Raw genomic sequence first — 18609 nt, 5'->3', positions numbered from 1 at the left:
GAGACTAACTGGCCTATAGTTGCCCGGGTCCTCCTTCCTCCCCTTCTTGAAAATGGGAACCACATTGGCCCTTTTCCAGTCCTCCGGGACTTGACCCGTGCGCCACGAGCATGGTTTCATGGTTGCTGTTGCCCAGACTTCCTTCTATATTTAAGTCAGTCAACAGGTTACCTCCTTTGACCAGGATCAAGTCTAGCAGAGCGTCACCTCTGGTTGGCCCAAGCACCTCCTAAGTCAGGAAGAGCTGCTCAACACAGGTCAAGAAGGATCGCAACTGATCCATCTTGGCCGAGTGTTCCTCCCAGGTGATGTCTGGATAATTAAAATTGCCCGTGATGACTATGTCATGTACGTGTGTAGCCTCAGTCAATTCTCCAGTGAATTCCAGATGGTGTTAATTTTTGGACCTGATATTGGCCTCCAAGGAGGTGTACTGCTCTTTCACATAGAGAGCAATGCCACCACCTTTCTTCCCCACGTGGTCCCTTCTGTGCAGAGTATAGCCCTCTATAGCTACACTCCAGTTGTGTGAGGAGTCCCACCAGGTCACCGTAATCCCTACTTGATCATAACGCCCACTGGAGAGTAGGAGAGCTAGCTCTTCCTGCTTGCTTCCCATGCTCCTACAAAAATCAGGAGCACTTGCACCTGACAAAAATCAGAATCGGACCCTAGAAATTTTCTTTCCATAGATTTCATAGACATTAGGGCTGGAAGGGACCTTGTGAAATCATCAGGTCCAGCCTCCTACCCAAAGGGCAGCAAGTCAGCTGGGATCAGATGACCCCAGCAAGATAATCATCCAAATGCTTCTTGAATGTGTCCCGAGTAGGTGCTTGCACTACTTCTGGGGGGAGTCTATTCCAGAGTCTGGAGATTTGGATGGTAAAGAAGTTTTTCCTTATGTCCCAGTCTAAAACGGTCTTCCAGCAGTTTGTGACGGTTGGACCTTGTCAGCCCTTGGGGCACCCTTGAGAATGGATGTTCTCCCAGGTCCTGATGCACACTCCTGATATATTTATAGGCTGCCACCAAGTCCCCCCTGAGCCTAAGCTCTTCCAAGCCGAAGAGTCCCATGTCTCTCAGTCTCTTCTCATAAGGCCTGTTCTCTTGACATCTGATCATGCATGTGGCTTTCCTCTGGACTCTCTCAAGCTTCTTCAAGTCCTTTGTAAAGTGTGGAGCCCAGAACTGGACACAGTACTCCAGCTGCAGCCTCACCAAGGCCGAATAAAGCAGGAGGATGACATCTTGGGTCTTGCTTGAGATACGTTGGTAGATGTAAGACAGGGTGTTATTTGCTTTGCCAGCTGTGGCATTGCATTGGTGGCTCATGTTCATCTTGTGGTCAATCCTGACCCCCGAGTCTCTTTGTAGTGCTAATGAGTGTAGCACTGCTGAGCTTATACGTATGATGTGGGTTCTTTCTCCTGAGGTGGAGCACCTTGCATTTCTCTGCAATGAAAGTCATCAGGTTTTGATCTGCCCACTTTGCCAGCCTGTCCAAATCAGCCTGGATCCTCAGCCTATCCTCTAGTGTGACTGCGCTTCCCCATAATTTGGTGTTGTCTGCAAACTTAGCCAGTCTGCTTCTGACACCCAAATCCAGGTTGTTTATGAATACCTTAAAGAGTACTGAACCCTGTACTGGTTACCATGCACCATGTTGATTGGTTCCATCAACTATCACTCTCTGGGTCCAACCACAGAGCCAGGATCCCAGCCATTGGACTGTAAGGTTGTCAAGGTTGCAGTTCCCCAATTTTGTCATGAGGACATCATGGGAGACCAAATTAAAGGCTTTTTTGACATCCAAGTAAATGACATCAGCCTCTCTTCTCCTGTCCAGGTGATGTGTCACCTGGTCATAGAAGGAGATGAGGATGGTTGGGCATGACCTACCTGCAACAAAGCCATTTTGGCTGTCTCTCAGAACAATGTCTTCTGTTAGCCTGTTGTTGATGGATTCTTTAATAATTTTTTCCATGATCTTTCCACGGATTGAGGTCAAACTGATTGGCCTGTAGTTCCTCAGATCTTCCTTCCTTCCTTTCTTTAAGATAGGCACCACATTGGCCCTCTTCCAATCTTTGGGAACCTTTCCTGAGTTCCACAAGTTATCCTTGCCATTGGTCATGCTATGATATTAGTCAACTCTTTTAGCACTCGAGTACATTTTGTGAGGGATTGCTGACTTGTGGATGTCCAGCCTCTCAAAGTGTTTCTTCACAAGATCTTTACCAAATGTAGGTGTATGGTCACTTGTACCCTCTTAATCCCATGGCCTGTCAGGCAGGGGTGGTGAAAAACCACCCTCGGAGTGGTGAAAAGCCAACACAAAGTCATCATTAAGGAGATTTAGCTTTTTCATGGGTGTTTGAATGTCAGCTGCCCCATTGGATTCAGCAGGGGTCCAACGTTGCCCTTTTATTTCTCTTTCGACTTCCCACATATCTGAAGAAGAACTTTTTATTGTCCTTAATTTCCATATCCAGTTTTGAGCTCGGTTTCAACCTTGGCTTTTCTAGTCTGCTCCCTACACGCATAATCCTTTTTAGACGTATTTAGAGGTGATGCATAATACCTCTTTAGAGGTATTTCCTGTCTTCCAACTCTTGTAGAATTCTCTTTTAAGGTTCAGGAGGTCCATGAGCTCCCTATTGAGTTAACAGGCTCTCCTAGCCCTTTTACTACCTTTCCTACGGGCCAGAATGGACTTCCCTTGTGCTATTAGGATCATGTCCTTAAGGAGCGACCACTCATCTTGGACTCCCTTCCCTGTCTGATCATGATCTTTTAGGGCCTGGACAACCAACCTTGTGAGCTTATGAAAGTCAGCTTTTCTGAAGTCGAGGATTTCTGCATTGTTGACTGATTTGCCAACCTTGCAATGGACAGAGAAAGTGATCAACTCATGATCACTGTCACCAAGCTTCCCTTCAATCCTCAGGTCGGTGACTAGATCATCCCTTTTGGCCAGTACCAGATCTAGCAATGCCTCACCTGGTGTCAGCCTGTGGACTTCTTGAGTCAGATAGAGCTCATCAATAGAGCTTGAGTCAGACCTCTGCAGGTAAGGAAGCTTCGCGACTGATCAGATTTAGCTGGTGCTCTTCCCATGAGACGTCAGGGTGGTTGAAATCACCCATGACAAGTAAGCCCTGGGAGCATGTAGCCTCTGTTAGTTCCCTAGAGACCTTGTGGTTGAACTGTTCCTCCTGGTTAGGAGGTCTGTAATAGACTCCTACAGTAAAATCCCATTCACCATGTTCTCCTCATATTCCAACCCAGAGGCTTTTGAGTTACCCTCCTTGGGTGCTAATGTCAGCTAGTAGGGAAGTGTACTGCTTCTTGACATAGAGAGCCACACCCCTGCCCTCCTGTACAGGGTATAGCCAGCTATACCTGTGGCCCAGTCATAGACAGAGTCACACCAGGTCTCTGTTATCTCTATGAGATCATATCTGTTATTCTTTAGCAGAAGGGTCAGTTCCTCCTGTCTGTTCCCCATGCTCCCAGCATTTGTGTATGGGCAGCTAAGCCTGCCATCAGGAGCCCTAGGCTTCTTTGTGCATTTAGGAGAGTCCCATCCTTGGGCTGGGGTTGGTGTAAGCTCAGTTGTATTTCCTGACCTGCTGATTATGTGTTTTGTTACTTTCTGGCCTTGCTCCAATGGTTGTCTGCCCACCCCCTGGCGACCTTAGTTTAAAGCTCTGTTGAGCAGGTCAGCCAATCCGGTCAAAAAAAAGCTTCTTTCTCACTGGGGTGAGGTGGAGGCCATCTCTTCCTAACAGACCACTGCCTCTGTCTTTGAGATGTGGACTGTGATTGAAGAAGCTGAAGCCTTCACAGTGGCACCAACTCACTCCTCTGTTTACTTCGTCAATACATCTCCCTCTGTCCCCCTTGCGCCCATGACCTGTAACCAGGAGGATCGAGGAGAAAACCACTTGTGTCCCCAGCCCTCCAAGCCCAGCCCCCAGGGCCCTGTAGCCACTCATGACCCAGCTGGGATTGCTCCAAGGCATGCCATTTGTGCCCACGTGGATGAGGAGCATGAGGTAGCGGTTGGATGTCAGGCGAGTTTTGGGATCCTCTCAGCAACATCCTGGATACTGGTCCCTGGGAAGCAGCAGACCTCTTGGGCTAAGGGGTCAGGCTGGCCGATCAGTCCCTCAGTCCCCCTCAAGAGGGAGTCCCCCAAACAACCATTCTGCATCTCTTCTTAGGTACGGTTGCTGGGTGTCTTCCTTCCTTGAGTGTTGAAGCCAGCGACTCTGCTGGCTCTGCTGATGTTGCGTGGGGTTTGTATCTGTTGTGAAGTTCCAGTGGTGCCTTGGGGCCGAAGACGACCTTTGACCAAGCGACCCCTGGCTGGACTTCATGGGCGCTCCTCTTGTATGCCCTCGTCCTGCTAGCCTTCCTTGCTCTTCCTTCCTCATTATTCTGGTGAAGAGCCTGGTGGTAGGCATCAATCTCCTCTTCACCATCCCTGATGGCACATAGCTTCTGCACTGCAACCTGGAGCTCCCCTTTCTGGCACTCCAGGCACTCTAATGTGGAGCACACCCCACAAGAGGAGGCGTCCTTGCTTTTGATCCCAGATGCCTGCTTTTGTGCCAGGCACCCTCCTTGGCTCCTCTCAGCTGCCTCCCGCTCCTAAGAACTGTCCTCCCACCATGAGCCCTACTTACCTCCCAGCTCTGTGCTGGGAGTGAGATCAGGCTCTGCCGGGATCTTTGGTTCTCGGGGGTGCGACAGGCTTGCACCCATGTGTCTCTGCCTGAGAGCTGTCCCAAACACTCATGTCTTCACAGTCTATATCCTTGAATACATGCAACCCTCCCATCTATTACTGTGGATTTTAGAAGTATGAACAAGAAGACAACAAGGGCACTGGACACTTTTTTTCATATATCTGATTTGTGTGGCCACTGTTAATGCTGCATCCACACCTGTTTATGCAAACTGGCAAGAAAGAAATGCATGAGCACTTTGGAGAGGGCTAGCAAGGTGAGGAGGAGGGAAATTAAGTAAGCCAAATAGGGTACCAGGGAGAAGAAAGATGAGTGAGAAAGAAGAAGAGATAATGGGTGAAAGGGTGAAAATAGTTCCCTGACTTTGTCTCCCTAAAGACAGCTCAATCTTCACCTTAGCCCTCAGAAGGAGACTCCAGCTTTATTTGCTCAGAAAGCTGCTACATACATATAAATCTCCAGAACTGCTGCTTAGAAACGATCCCTCCAGAAACTGGGTATGAACCCATATGGGGAAGACAGCCAGGCCTGGAGCTTGTAATCAAAGGTTACTGCTCAGACAACTATGTTGCATTTCACACACGCACACACTCGCACAGTAGAAGCCAAACAGGCTCTACAGGGTCGCATTTTCATATAGCTGAGCTTCCCGAATACAATGGCACCAAATACGGGCAAATCCTGCAGGTGAATACTGAAATGAGCAGGTGCGTGCAAGGGGAGAAGCTGTGAAACCGCAGAGTGTAATTAACCATTCTAGCATTTACAGAAGCTGGAAATCTAGTTCCCTTTTCACTTGCTTGTTCTGAATTAACTCTGGGAGAAGAAGAGATATTGCTGAATGGGAGCAATCAATTTGCACAGAAGATAACACACAACCATCCAGGCTGTTATCTCTGAAAAGAACAGCTCCCTTTGTAGTCCTAAATTAAGATCTCTCTCCAGATTGCAGTTGCATCAGATGGAAACTAAAACCAGAGCAGCAGCAAATTAATTGTCTTTTCAGCTGTTGCTGATCTGGTCCTCAACCATAATAATAACCTTTCAAAGGCCTTGTCTGAATTGGGAACATGCCCTGATTCTTGCTCCAATATAGCTGCTACAGGACAGCCTCACCGCAGTCAAGGAAAGCTGCAATTTACACCAGTTCAGTTAATTCAAATCCTGGCTGCCTCTACCAGTGAAAATAGTCTGGTATTAAAGGTTTTGGTAAAAAACACTGATCTGCATATACATTTCTAGTACCAATCTGTCAACCTCTATCTTTACTGTGAGTTAGAGAAGTACTATTATTCCCCATTTTCATTTGGGGAAGTGGGGTACAGAAAGGCCAAACCCCATGTTATACAAGAAATCAGGAGCAGAGCTGATGGCCTCTGTTGCAGCCCCCAGGTGCCATGCCAGCGCCCTATATCTCAAGGGTGACCAACCGGTAACATGGTTATCAAAGTGGCATGGACAGCCTCCATTTGTGGCATGTGGCAGATTGGGGAGGGGACTAGCAGCACAGTGGCAGATGGGACAGGAGCAGAAAGCAAAGCATCAGATCAGGCAGCAGCATGGGGCAGGGAGCAGAAAGCAGAACAGCAGATCAGGTAAGGAAAAGGGATCAGCGTGGCACTTGGGGAGGATGCAGGACTAACATGCAACACACCTGCCACAGCAAGGGTTGGCTGCCAGTGCCCTAGCTAATGGAACAGCCTTCCCACTAATACAGCAATTCCAGTTGCTGAAACCAGTGTAAGTTTCACACGCCACACAGGGCTGGGTGACATCCCGTCCGCCCTTTCAACTCCTCCATCTGTAGTTTGACGAAACAAAAAAAGAAAAAAGAAAAGGACTTCACACAGCCCACGTTCAAAGCTAATGTTGGTCTTGAGAGAGAGAGAGAGAGAGAGAGAAAACACTTTGAATTGTAGTTGCCAAAAGAGTTGATTTTTTTTTTGATAATTTTTCTCCCCAGTACAAGTGGACGGGGTGGAAAGAGATGGCGGGAGAATGGTATTGTGAAATCTCTCCCCAGAGCCATTCCAAAAAGTTCTTGTTGTCATTTTTAAAGGTTATAACTTGCTCCTAGATATAAACACCTATCAGTTAGAAGCCTCCCCACGTGACTGCCCTTGTTTAAGCCGTAATGCTAAACAACACCCCGCAGGGGTCTCATTTTAAACAGTTTCATGGAGCGCGTTGGGGCTACTCAAGAATCTAACCACAGCCACACGGGGAAGAAACCTGCTCAACTGGGGCCTTCCACTTTACAACTCGGGCAATGATGCAATGTCAGGCTAAAATTAATGAGGCAGATGCTGGTTTAGGAACATAAATCTATACTGAAGCAGCAGAGAAGGGCTACTGGACTGGTAGAAATGCTCTCATAATAGAATTAAAATGAAAGAGAGAGTGAGGTAGGTGGGTAGGGCACAAGCCACCATCCAGTTACAAGGGACATTTGGGCCTGCTCCATTGGAACTGAACACTATGGTGGACTGCTGCACCCAAATGGAGCCACTGTGACTTAACACAGAGGATAGATGGATACTGTATTTTATACAGATGTTTTGTTTCAGTATATTTTTTAGGGCTTTTTTATATGATCTTGAACACTGATAAGTCAACAGGTTCAGGACCTGATGTTGCCAGTTGTCAGACCTAGACCTGTCTTTTGGTAGTGTACAACTGTACTATACAAAAGCCAATTATCCAATTAGCCATAAGGCACATGCCTTTTATTTCAAGAGTAACAAACAATCTCTTTTGTCAGTAATATTCAGTAGGGAATAAACACAATGGCTGTGTTAGTTGTGTGATGTGCATCATCTCTGCAAGCCTGTATCTACCCATTCAAAAACCTGCCAAAAAATTTCAGATGTGACTAGCATTTTTGTTCCTCAATCTGACACACCTTAGAAGAGACTTATGGTTACAGTCTGGGGGCCCAGTACTGTCTTAAGATCAAGCTGATGTAAAGGTATGTCAAACTGAGCACCTAAAAAATGAGACACAGTGACCCTCACAAACCCTGGCTGTACCTTGAGTTCAGATAAATTTCATGTTCACCATTTACAGTTTCATTATTTTAATGAAAACAGAGTTTGCCCTGCCTCCCCCAGTAACACTGATCTTTTAAAGAAGAAAGAGTTGTAAGAGACCTGGCTAGACAAAAATCAAGAGCAATTTGAAGCTTCCTTACTTGAGATACTTAAAACGAGATTGGACAAAAACCTAGAAGCTGTTTTATAGGGAACAATCTTGTACTGTCCAGGGAGATGGACTAAATGACCCAATAGATTTTTCCATCTCTAGCTTCGATGATACCACAACCTTTTGGCCAACTTGTCTGAAAAAACGTAGGCTTGCTACAGTAAATGTGCTTTCAAATGGGTGACAATGCCTTTGGAATCTCAAGTTTCTTACTTTCTCCAGTCAGCAAATTTATCAATGGGGCTACGAGACAATTAGGCTGCTAGCCAATCTTCCAAAATCAAGACAATTGCACCACAGTGATCACTGAAATAAGACTCCTTTAGCACATGAATAGCTAATCCCAGGGAGATTAGCAAAGTTTTGAAAAGCTTTTACCAACATTCAACCAGGAAGTTACTTATTTCTCATCTGAGAAATCTTCTCTTAATCTCTCCAGTCTAACTGGAGACAGGGCAACTTGGTTGGATGCTTCCTTGAGATGACATCTATACGGTACATGAGACGTTGTCTCAAAAATAAGGGAACTAGTCCAAGTGGCATTAGAGCTCACTTCTATAAAGGTTTCTGCTAGTTAGATACTCTTTACTGGTTAAGATTTTCCTCAAGAAATCAGGTCACTTCCCCACCAAAGATCAGCTTGTAACTTTTAATAGCACAGTGCTCCACATGTGCTTGCATTTTGGACCACTCATAGAAGCAACCTGCTTATTAATATAAAGAAGATATGAGAGCCATTAATGGGCATGTTTGGTACAGGTCTTAAGTCTCACTTTTTTTACTGAGCTGGTAAAATGGAAGCTCGGTTTTTTCTGAAAGTCTGTTCCTAGATGTCTAGGCTACGTCCAGGGAAGAGACATCTCTGCCAAGAGTAGAGAGAGCTTTTGATATCAATATTCTTTGGCAACATAAAGATGCTAGCAGATATTTTAAGCTAATTCTTTTAAAGTGTGCCATATACTATACTGCTCACAGGCATTCAGAAACATTTTATTTCTCCTTGGCAAGTGCCAAAGTCCAAGAGACTTGTCTTTTACCAAGGAATTCTTAAGATGTCTAGTCTTCCATCGTCCACTCTAAAATGGAAACTTTTGAGTTGGAGCCAGAGCAAGGACCAGATGAAAGAGACCCTGAAGAAAGGAAGTGAAGGATGACAGGAGACTGGGACAGGAGAAAGTAAGTCTGACTCATACTGGGGACACACTAGTGACCTGGACTGGAAAACACAAGAACTAGTAAAAGAACAGAAGTACTCCACTCTCGGGACCAGGTGATGAGGAGCTGGTGACTCACTTTACACTAGCCTTGACCAGGCATGCTGGTCCCTTATCACACTCGTCCTTCCCTGTTGCCCATGCAGCGCCTTTGGGTTGTGCTGGGTTAAGAGAGGAGTGAAAAAAGTTAAACTGACTGGGGAGTGATAAAGATAGGATGAAACTAATTCCTCAAACCCAGAGCAGATTTTGTATTATAAACCTCTCAGCCTCCCTGTAGCTGTCAAATCCTGCTCCAAAAGGAGCTATCCAGGGTGGAAAACTTCCTGCTTCTGCCACAAGCACCAAGTGCAACAATGAGCTATCATACTACTGTGCTGACAAGATCGTAAGCTTTTAGGAAGTTTAAAAGAGCACTTTGCCTACACCGACTAAGCTATAAAGCTGCCTGCAATCTCTGAGTGCAGTCATCATCAAGTTTTGGAAACCTTCAAGGAATCCCCACCCAGATCTTGCAATCCTGACCTCTGCCTATCCTAGCTTGTTAAAGACTGATGGGTGCCAACTCTGAATGCAATGGGCAATGCCTCATTCAGATAAACCATGTTTCTTTCCCCCTGCAGGCATGCAATAGTCTGACCCACAGTAACACAACCATAGATGCCAACAGCCACAGAAAAACTCACTCAAGGCTAAGGCCATGCATTTCTAACTGAAGCCAATAACCTGAATCTGGACAATCTGGATTTAGGCCAGGACATGGAACTGAAGCCATTTCTGTGGCACTGATAGTGAACTCCAATTCCAACCTGCTTATAGGGCAGAACCCCACTCTCATTAATGCTCATCAAATTCTTGCAGAAAAGTCCATAAGATTTTGGTTTCTTGCCTAAAAGATATGGCAGGGGTCTGAGGTTACATACTAAAATGGGAGAGTCCCTTCAAGGAGGATTCAAACTACTGAGTGTATATATAGCTTTATATATAAACTTCCACACAGACTGAACAGAAGATATTTGTCTGAGGTATACCATCTCCTGAGGCCACCCCTGCCATGGTACAATGTAGCTCAACATGCTGAACAGGGGACACCAGACCAGGTTTTGCAGTATACTGCACACAGTATACCTTAAATAGGCTGGCACCATAAACCAGTCACTTGCACAAGCAAAAGTCTTTGAGCTTGTTCAGTAACCGCAACTCAGCTTTGCCACTACTTCTGGGAATAAGAGTTAGCATCTCTGGACTAGAGCCAAAACTGGCAAAGAATGAAGGGTTGCTCCGATTCTACAGTGATAAGTAGCAGCATAAAACCTTAGTTCAGATACAGCATCCCATCTAAATAAATACACAGAAAAAAAGCTTGCTACAGTTTTTCATTACAGGTCTTTCCTAAGACCAGTAGCAGTTTATAAGAGGTCTCTCATCGACTGGATCAGGTCTTCTTTTGTACCAAAGGGCTTAGCGTTAGATTTACAATACAGCTTTCCCAGAAGAACTGTTTGTTTGCCTGGCACTGCCTCCAGAAACTTTCAGAGGCGAAAAGAATGAAGCTCCAAATTGGGAGTGAAATCACCACTGTGACTGTGATGTAGACCAGAGCTATTTAGAGATCTGATTAACACAGCAACATTGTGAGCCATCAGCTGTATAACCGTGGTGAGTGAATCAGCAGGCTGTTAGTCTGGGGACCAGCTGTTAATTGAAAATGGGAAGCAAAAACAAAACAAAAAAAAATTTGAACAGTTAAATTGTTTTCAATTGTCTGGCAAATCCTTTCCATTTTAAATTAGCTTTTGCTCTCCCACATGTGGCCAAAATGCACCAGCAGCCTTCTCCCTCCTACATAATGGCAACAGTTGGGGCAACCCCAGTGTCTGGGCCCTTCCCAAGTGCAAGGATATGCATGGCTGGTACCCAGTAATAACTCCCACCAGAGTCATCACTTGAGAATAAATGCTTGGCCATTATCACCGGCACCACTGGAGTCTCCATTTTGAACAAGAGGGAGATGCCATGTCTGGCTACGGAGGCAGGCTCTTAAGTTCTTACCAACGGAGGGGGATGCCTTGCCATCTGCCAGACAAACAGAACAACGTTAGTCTTTCTGGAAGGGGAAAAAGGGATGTCAGAGACTTGCCCTCTTTGAACCAGCCAACCTAGTAGAATATATGCCTAACCTGCAAATAGCATTGTGCAACTTCTCTAAATGACAGTGCCTCCCTTGATAATCCACTAGGCAGAGCTTTCTGTGCACCGCCACCAGTGCAGTACTGTGCCGTAAAAGCAGCCCACGTTTCATTACCTTTATATGTGTCTTGCTCCACATTGTCCCATTCTGATGAACTGTGGGTGAGGTTGTGAACTGCTTTGCAAGAGGAGGTACTTTGTACTGTTTGCTTGCAGATTATTATCCAGGCATTAGATCCCATGTTCTGCATGGAGGTCCTGGTGATATAAAAAGACAAGTTCACACCTTATCACACCTCACAGCATTAGCTCTGTGGTAATTGTCTGTGCCTCCCATTACCCGGGGTAAGTGGAAGGTAACATACCCCTCAATGATATAAGTAAAGCTACCTTATATTTACTGCAGTTAAGAACATGCATACAGGCAGTGACTGCAAAAAGCTAATACATGTTAAGTTGACCCCAAGTTTCCTCACTTGACCATGAATGTCATCACTCTCACAAATAGCCTCTTGCCCAGGCAAGTAAAGGCTGCTGGCTCTGGCCTTTATTAAACATGAAAGGCTTAAATTTTTAACAGATTGTGACAATACAAATACTTGTAAGGAAATGCGAGTAGAAAGTCCAGTCACATAAGCAGACTTGACAGATGAATCTTGTTATGGTGAATGAATATAATTGGAAGCATGAGTCTGAGCAAGGTTTGGATATTGCATTGGTACTACTGTGTCTCAAGCTGTCTATCTTTTAGAATGATCCATTGGGAGAATACATCTAGCCAGCAACTGAACATGAAAAGGGAGATTTAAAATAATAAATGCTTTTCACTACTCACAGCAGAATACAATAAGATACAGTGCTTTCGTGCACAACAAATAATGCCACCAAGGCTTTCCTTTGGCATTTGCAAAGTTGCACAGAGAGTTGTGTGGTGCAGTTTCTCTTTTGGTTGCCAAGTACGGTTAGTCTGGCTAACCGTATTAACTACAAGTCCATGGTGGAGTCCAACCGTGTGTTAGCACCGAACAGCATGTGTCTGATTGTGCATCAGCACCAAGCATCCTTTCACTTGATGACATCAGTTAGTGAAACTTCACACATCGTCTCCATATACTGTAGTTAGTCTCAAGCGACAGACAGACAAACTGATGCAGAACTACAAGTAGGACTGAGGCACCCTGGCTCCTCACCCACTGCTTTAACCATCTGATCAGACTCTCCATTCAGAGACATGAGGAGAACCCACAAATCCTTAATTGGTCACTTCTCCTTTCATCACTAGACCGTATCACTCTCCCCGGACCTAGAAGAGACCCCAGGAATCCTTGCCCTAACCACAATGCTGGTTATTGTGCCCCAATCTTTAATATATTCTCTGTGAAGATCCAGCTGCCTCAGCCTTATCAATTCTGAAATCATCTTCAGTGACACATTATAATACAGCTATTCTCATTTGCATTCCTGCAGTCAGAGGCTGTGGGTTAAATACGAGACACAAAACCCACAGCTTATTTCAGAGCCAGCTGAGACGTGAGTGAGAGTGCTGTAGCCGACCACCAAATCGGTTTTTGTGGTTCAAGCTTCTGTATCCCACCAGCAAGACACAACATAATGCAGTTAAACAAATAGGGAGGCAGCCTTGCTGTCTGCCTCCTTTAAGTCAGTGGATCAGTCACTCTTGTGTCAGCACAGCTGTGGTGAGCCACAGACTGCTGTATCATTTCAAGGCGTATTTCCCTAGGAGGAGGGCAGTAAGACCCCAGATTGAAACCAGGTATTTAATAGGGGGATCCTAACCAGCTATTTATCAAATTTAGCACTCTATGCTACAGGCTTTTTTTAGCCTTTCACTGAGACCCTGATTCAGCAAAATTCTTAAGTACATCCTTATTTTTTACTTCAAATAAGACTCTTGCATGTGCTTAAGAGTTAAGCACAGCTTTGGTGCTTTGCCAGCTAGGGAAGGACATGTTTAGGAGATTTAATGAATCTAAGCTTTGCACTGGACTTGTGCCTCATGGGATGCCATGACATCTAGTCAAATACTTCTTGGTTTACACCAAAACAGCAGTGTGGGAAGACTCACTCTGTAAGTTCAACCATGTCAATGCCCTCCAACTGAAAGGAATACGCATCTGGCAGTGAAATGACTCAGTATTGCATATGTAGCTCATTAAAACAGGATTTCATTACACCTAATCAGTTTTAGAGGGTTTTAAAAATAAGAGAACCTACACAAAATCTCTTTTATTTCCATTTTAAACCTTGGAGAATGATGGCGATTAGAGACTGATGCCTGGAATGGATCACAGTACTCCAAGAACTGGCCTCTGTCTCGTCACATGCCGCTGGATGGACCCAAGGGCTACAGAAGAGCCACAGGAAAAAAAGAAAAGAAAAAACATTTAAATGCCAACCCTAACTAGAATGAGGCCTGAACTTAGAGGGGGACTGAAGGGGGACTGAAGGGGACCCTTTCTGAGAAACAGTGCAAGGCCTGACACTACAGTGAAATTGTAACATACTTTGCGGGGGTGGGATACAGTATGGGAAGGGGAAGCTCACAGGCTCCATGTCTGAAAGGAGTTGCCTTGCTAGAAAACTGCTTTATTTTGCAGAGTCCTCACAAAACCTGCTGATCCACATGTGCCCTGAGTTACTTTAGTGTGTGAAACTTTGGCCCCATGTACCTGGACCATGAATGGGATGCCGGGAACTAAACCTAAAAGTCCCACTCCAGGTCCTTTCTTACAAGAGCATTTTTACTGGTAGGTTTTGGGTGATGAAAGCTACACTGATTCAGTACCGCTTGGGAGAGATCTAGCAGGCAGAGCAGCCCCAATTCTCTTGGACCTCTGTTGGAATGGAAATGGAAATTACGCCACCCCACAGAACTTCAACCCGCTTTTAGCAAAGGCATCTACAGACTGCAGTGAATAGTGCTTCGGTGTTTCACTCCTGGAGTGAAAACAATTCCAGCGCACGCAGGCTTCGGGTGTTGCACTCTGGTTCTACTTGCCTTCAAATGGGACACACTTTTTACATACCCTTTCTGCCAATTTGAAACCCAGAGACTATCACAGCATGAGGTAGTAGGCTCATTCAAGATGCAGTGTCAAACACTGGAGACTGCATACACTCCATGAGATGGAACAGGAAAATTAATCTGTTATGGATCCAAACCTAAAGCAAAAGCAACAGAAATGATTTTTTTTTCATTGACACTATCTTTCTCTTTTTTGAATCTTGGGGAGGTCAGAGACTGAGGGCATTTATACATGTGCTCCGGAAGTGCAGGAGCGGGGAGGGCAGTTTAATTACAGTGGCTCTGAGAGCCACTCTAATTAAAGCCCCCGGAGCATCTCATGCATCAGTGTCCCCAAACTTAAAAATAGCAGCAGGGATGCTTTATCTAAAGCTTGTTGAACAAGCTTTAATAAAGCACCCCGCCACCATTTTTAAGCACGGAGATGCTGATACACAAGATGCTCCAGCACACTCAACTAATTGAGTCTGCTCCAACACGCTTTAATTACAATGCGTTGGAGCAGCCTCACTGCTCATTTATAGGCGCACTGAGTTACTTTAAATTATCTGTGTAGATTCTGAAGTGTACAAGGCTGACACGTTCACGGCCTTTTGGGATCTCCCTTCTAAAACAAGCTCTTGGATTGGGAACACACGGCCACTGAAGATTTTTTCAAAACAAACTTTAAATGGAAAAGCAGGAACAGAGGAGGCCAAATTTTAGTGAGCTCAGCACCTGAAAACAAGGGCTTGTCTACAAGCACAATTGCACCCACGTAACAGAATGATTCACATAAATATAAATCTATATTCCAAAAACCTCGGTATCACCAAGAAATAAAGGCAGTGTGAAGCCACCATCTTTTTAATTCAGGAAAGACTTGCACTGAACTCAGGGGAGCTTTGCTTGACCAAGGGGTTCAGGATCAGCTTGCTTATATTGCTGACTATTATTCACTTTAATATGCTGCAGACAAAGGTCTGTGGGGATGAGACAGGAGTAACAACATGGTACTCATCCCCCTATCTCAAAAGAACATTAATTCACTTACTCTTAACGTGCCTGATGAGGCTTTACCATGCCTCTGTTGCCCACTAGGGCTCAGTGTTTGTTACTAAGCTGCAAGTCATGGCTGCCTAAATATTCACAACAATAGCAGAACAGAACTTGCCTTCTCTATCTTCTGCTGGAGGAAGAGAATACTCTCTAGTAACTTTATGGCTAAGGACAGAAATTACACATAAACTGTCATAAGCGACCGGAAACCAATTCCGATCTGTAACACACAGACATTCAGTGCACATAAATCGCTTTCAAAATAGCTGAAACTGGTTTAAGATAAACCTGGATGGATGTAGTATCCGACTTAACCAATTTAAGTTAAATTGGTTTATTGAACTTCTGTCCCAGATCCCCGCCACGCTCAAGTTAACTCACAGTCCCCAGCATCCCCTACAAACCTGCTCTTGAAGTGTGGGCAAGCTAGCCTTGGCCCAAGCTGCCTGGCAGCAGGGACCCATGCTCTAGGCCCCCCCGGCTTCTGGCCTGGGCCACCGCAGGTATGTGGCTGCATTTCTGGGATCAAAAGTGAATCTGTTCAGTGCTTATTGGCTCAATCTGCGCAGCTCAGCTTGATCTGGAAAGATTAAATCGATTCTATGATTCAGCCTTGGGCTTTTGGACTGCCTCTACTTATGAGGCATGAATCACAACTGATATGTCTGAGAGGTGGCAGCAATGCACGTGTGCGGGCACACACACACACACGCCACTTCATCCACAACCATCACCACATACACACGGGACTGGAAAAAAGCAGAGAAACTAAGCGACTTCCTCCCATAACTAAATGACAGAGCTGTGACTAGGACCCAGGAATCCCGCATGCCGGCCTGGCTCCACTTTCTAGATCACTTTGGATTGTACTGATTGTTACTAATTCATCATTTGTGCACATCAATGCAGGTAGCTTCCCAACCTCCCTCCCGCCATTTGATCCTGTGTGACTTGTTTCTCGGTCTAGATGATTACATGCTGAGGAAGGAAGAGTCCTGTATCATAAGAGCAAAAACACTGTACTCTGGAAACAGACCACATCTATGGAACTGGGGTTTTGTTACCAAGTGTCCCTAATCGAACTCTTAGTGACTTAATCATGCTTTTGGCAGCAGCATAAGAAACAAGCAATGAATCAAGCTATTGTATTCCCTGGATTTTGCTCTGCAATTGTAGTACATGACCCCAATGAATATGCTCATTCTACTTGTTCAGCAGGGTTAATTTCTTCACTGCTCTGCTCTTCCCCATTCCAGCCAAAACTTCCTTTGTGACGAGAAAATTCATTTTATGACTGCCTGCTGAATGGGACAATAGTTTAAAAAAACTCACCTTCAGAAGAGATTTGTCAGCTCTTGGGCAAGTACAGAAAGCAGAAAGGGATAAGAGCAAGGGCACTAGACATCTATCGAAGCAGGGAGGCCTGGGGAAGAGAAATAGTACACAAGTTGCTTTACCAACACAAATTTCCTACTTTTCTAATGCGCATAAGTAATGTTAATTGCAGCACACTGTAGCATAAAGAAGCATTGTAACAGATTACTCTACATTTGCCATATTCTAATTAGAGAAAAGGAACCCTAATTATTCCATTCTGTACCAGGCAGCAGAACAGTCATTAGAGAGCAATTTCCCCCACTTCAGCCCCCAGACCGCTCTCTTCTTCCACATTAATATAAAATCCTCACAGCATAAAGCTTCATGTATGGCTTTGGCTCATTAGCCACCAGCAGCATCGGCAAATGTCCCATTGTGAGACAGTGCTAGGAAGCGGACTACAAATTTCCATTCAAGCATGTGCAGTTCTCAAGGCCTTGAAATGGTTGTACAGCTCTTTGCTACAGTGACAGGGGCCTTGAAAATGTGACTGGATGGACAGAGAGGCCAGCTCTAGAGCCTGCTCTAGCTTTAGTGCCGAGGAAGTGTGTATGGGCCATAAAGGAGCCAAAAAGGGGGTCTGTGAATGCCGTTCACACCTGACAGAGATCAGGAAGGGAGGAATATCATCCAGGGCAAAACTGCTGCAGTTCTAACTTTAGTTGAGAGGCCTTTGGAAACTCCCAAGCAGCCAGGAATCCAGAAAATAGACAAATAATGGGAAATCACTTGTGCCCTCTCTGCACAGCCTCTCTAGAGCTGCCCTTCTCGAACCAGCACATTAGAGGACTAAACCCGCAGGTCTCCCTTGCTTGCACAGTGGGGTGCTCTTCGCTTTCTGGTGTGGCATTGGATGCATTGCCCCATAGTGCAACATTATGGGTGTCTACACTTTGGAAAGTCTGATCACTAGCATCTCACTGGGAGATGATTACTTTGGGGAGTCCCCACCCCCACCCTCTTTCTGGCCCTCAGAGCTCTTCTCACCTCCAGCTGAGGTGGCTTAATTCTTTCTCTCACTGCTCTCCCCACTCCTTACAGGGAAGGTAGGCATGATCCAATATCTGCAGATCTACAAACCAACACTTGTATGAGGAATAGAGCCCAGACCAAAGACAGGTGCAGAGGAAACATGAAGTACAGAATAAGACCACCCAGAAGAGGCCAATTGATATGTTCTCCTTTCTCTCTTTGTAAATAGCCTTTCCTTTGACTTTCTCTACCAGTCAGTCTTTACATCGTTTAGCAGAGGGTCTTTGTCTGTTTCATCTCGATTAACTTAAGCCACTCTTAATTATAAATACATGCTGTGAACTCAGGTCCTGCTGATAAAAAGAGTGCCATTGCCTGACTTTAGACACTGGACAAGCTGCAGTAGCTTAATTCACTCCATTTAGTTGTGTAGCACATTAAAGTTACAGCATTTGGGGATGTTTTGGTAGGCAATAGCTAAAACAGCCTTATATAAGGGAAACATCCTAGGTAGGAAAGTTACTGCAACTTTATTCAACTAAGTACTGTCTGCCCCACTTTATAGAAGAGGAGCTGAGGCAAAGAAAATCAAAACTGACTCTGCAAACACTTATGTATACAATTACCTTGAAAGGGTATCACTCTTGCTTAAAATTAGCATGTAAGTATTTGCAGGATCAGGGCCTTAATGTCTTTAGGCCTCAGGATTCAGATGTGGAAAGAGGCGATTTCATAGATTTCATAGACATCAGGGCTGGAAGGGACCTCGGGAGATCATCGAGTCCAGCCCCCTGCCCAAAGGGCAGGAAGTCAG

General features: G+C 45.2%; 2 long non-coding RNA genes across 2 annotated transcripts in view; one reads left to right on the top strand and one right to left on the bottom strand.

Moving 5' to 3' along the window:
• LOC109324558 overlaps positions 1-18609 on the top strand; it is a 94163-nt gene that overhangs the window by 34916 nt on the left and 40638 nt on the right. The window lies entirely within an intron of this gene.
• LOC109324560 overlaps positions 13604-18609 on the bottom strand; it is a 7206-nt gene continuing 2200 nt past the window's right edge. Inside the window, exons 2-3 of the long non-coding RNA XR_002104958.1 lie at positions 16779-16869; positions 13604-13727 (exon numbers count right to left, since the gene is read on the bottom strand). This is a non-coding gene — a long non-coding RNA (uncharacterized LOC109324560). The remainder of the gene's footprint in view (positions 13728-16778; positions 16870-18609) is intronic.

Source organism: Crocodylus porosus, unplaced genomic scaffold (assembly GCF_001723895.1).
Source record: "Crocodylus porosus isolate Cpor-Errol unplaced genomic scaffold, CroPor_comp1, whole genome shotgun sequence".
Taxonomy (NCBI): domain Eukaryota; kingdom Metazoa; phylum Chordata; order Crocodylia; family Crocodylidae; genus Crocodylus; species Crocodylus porosus.
This window is presented reverse-complemented; position numbering and strand designations above follow the sequence as displayed.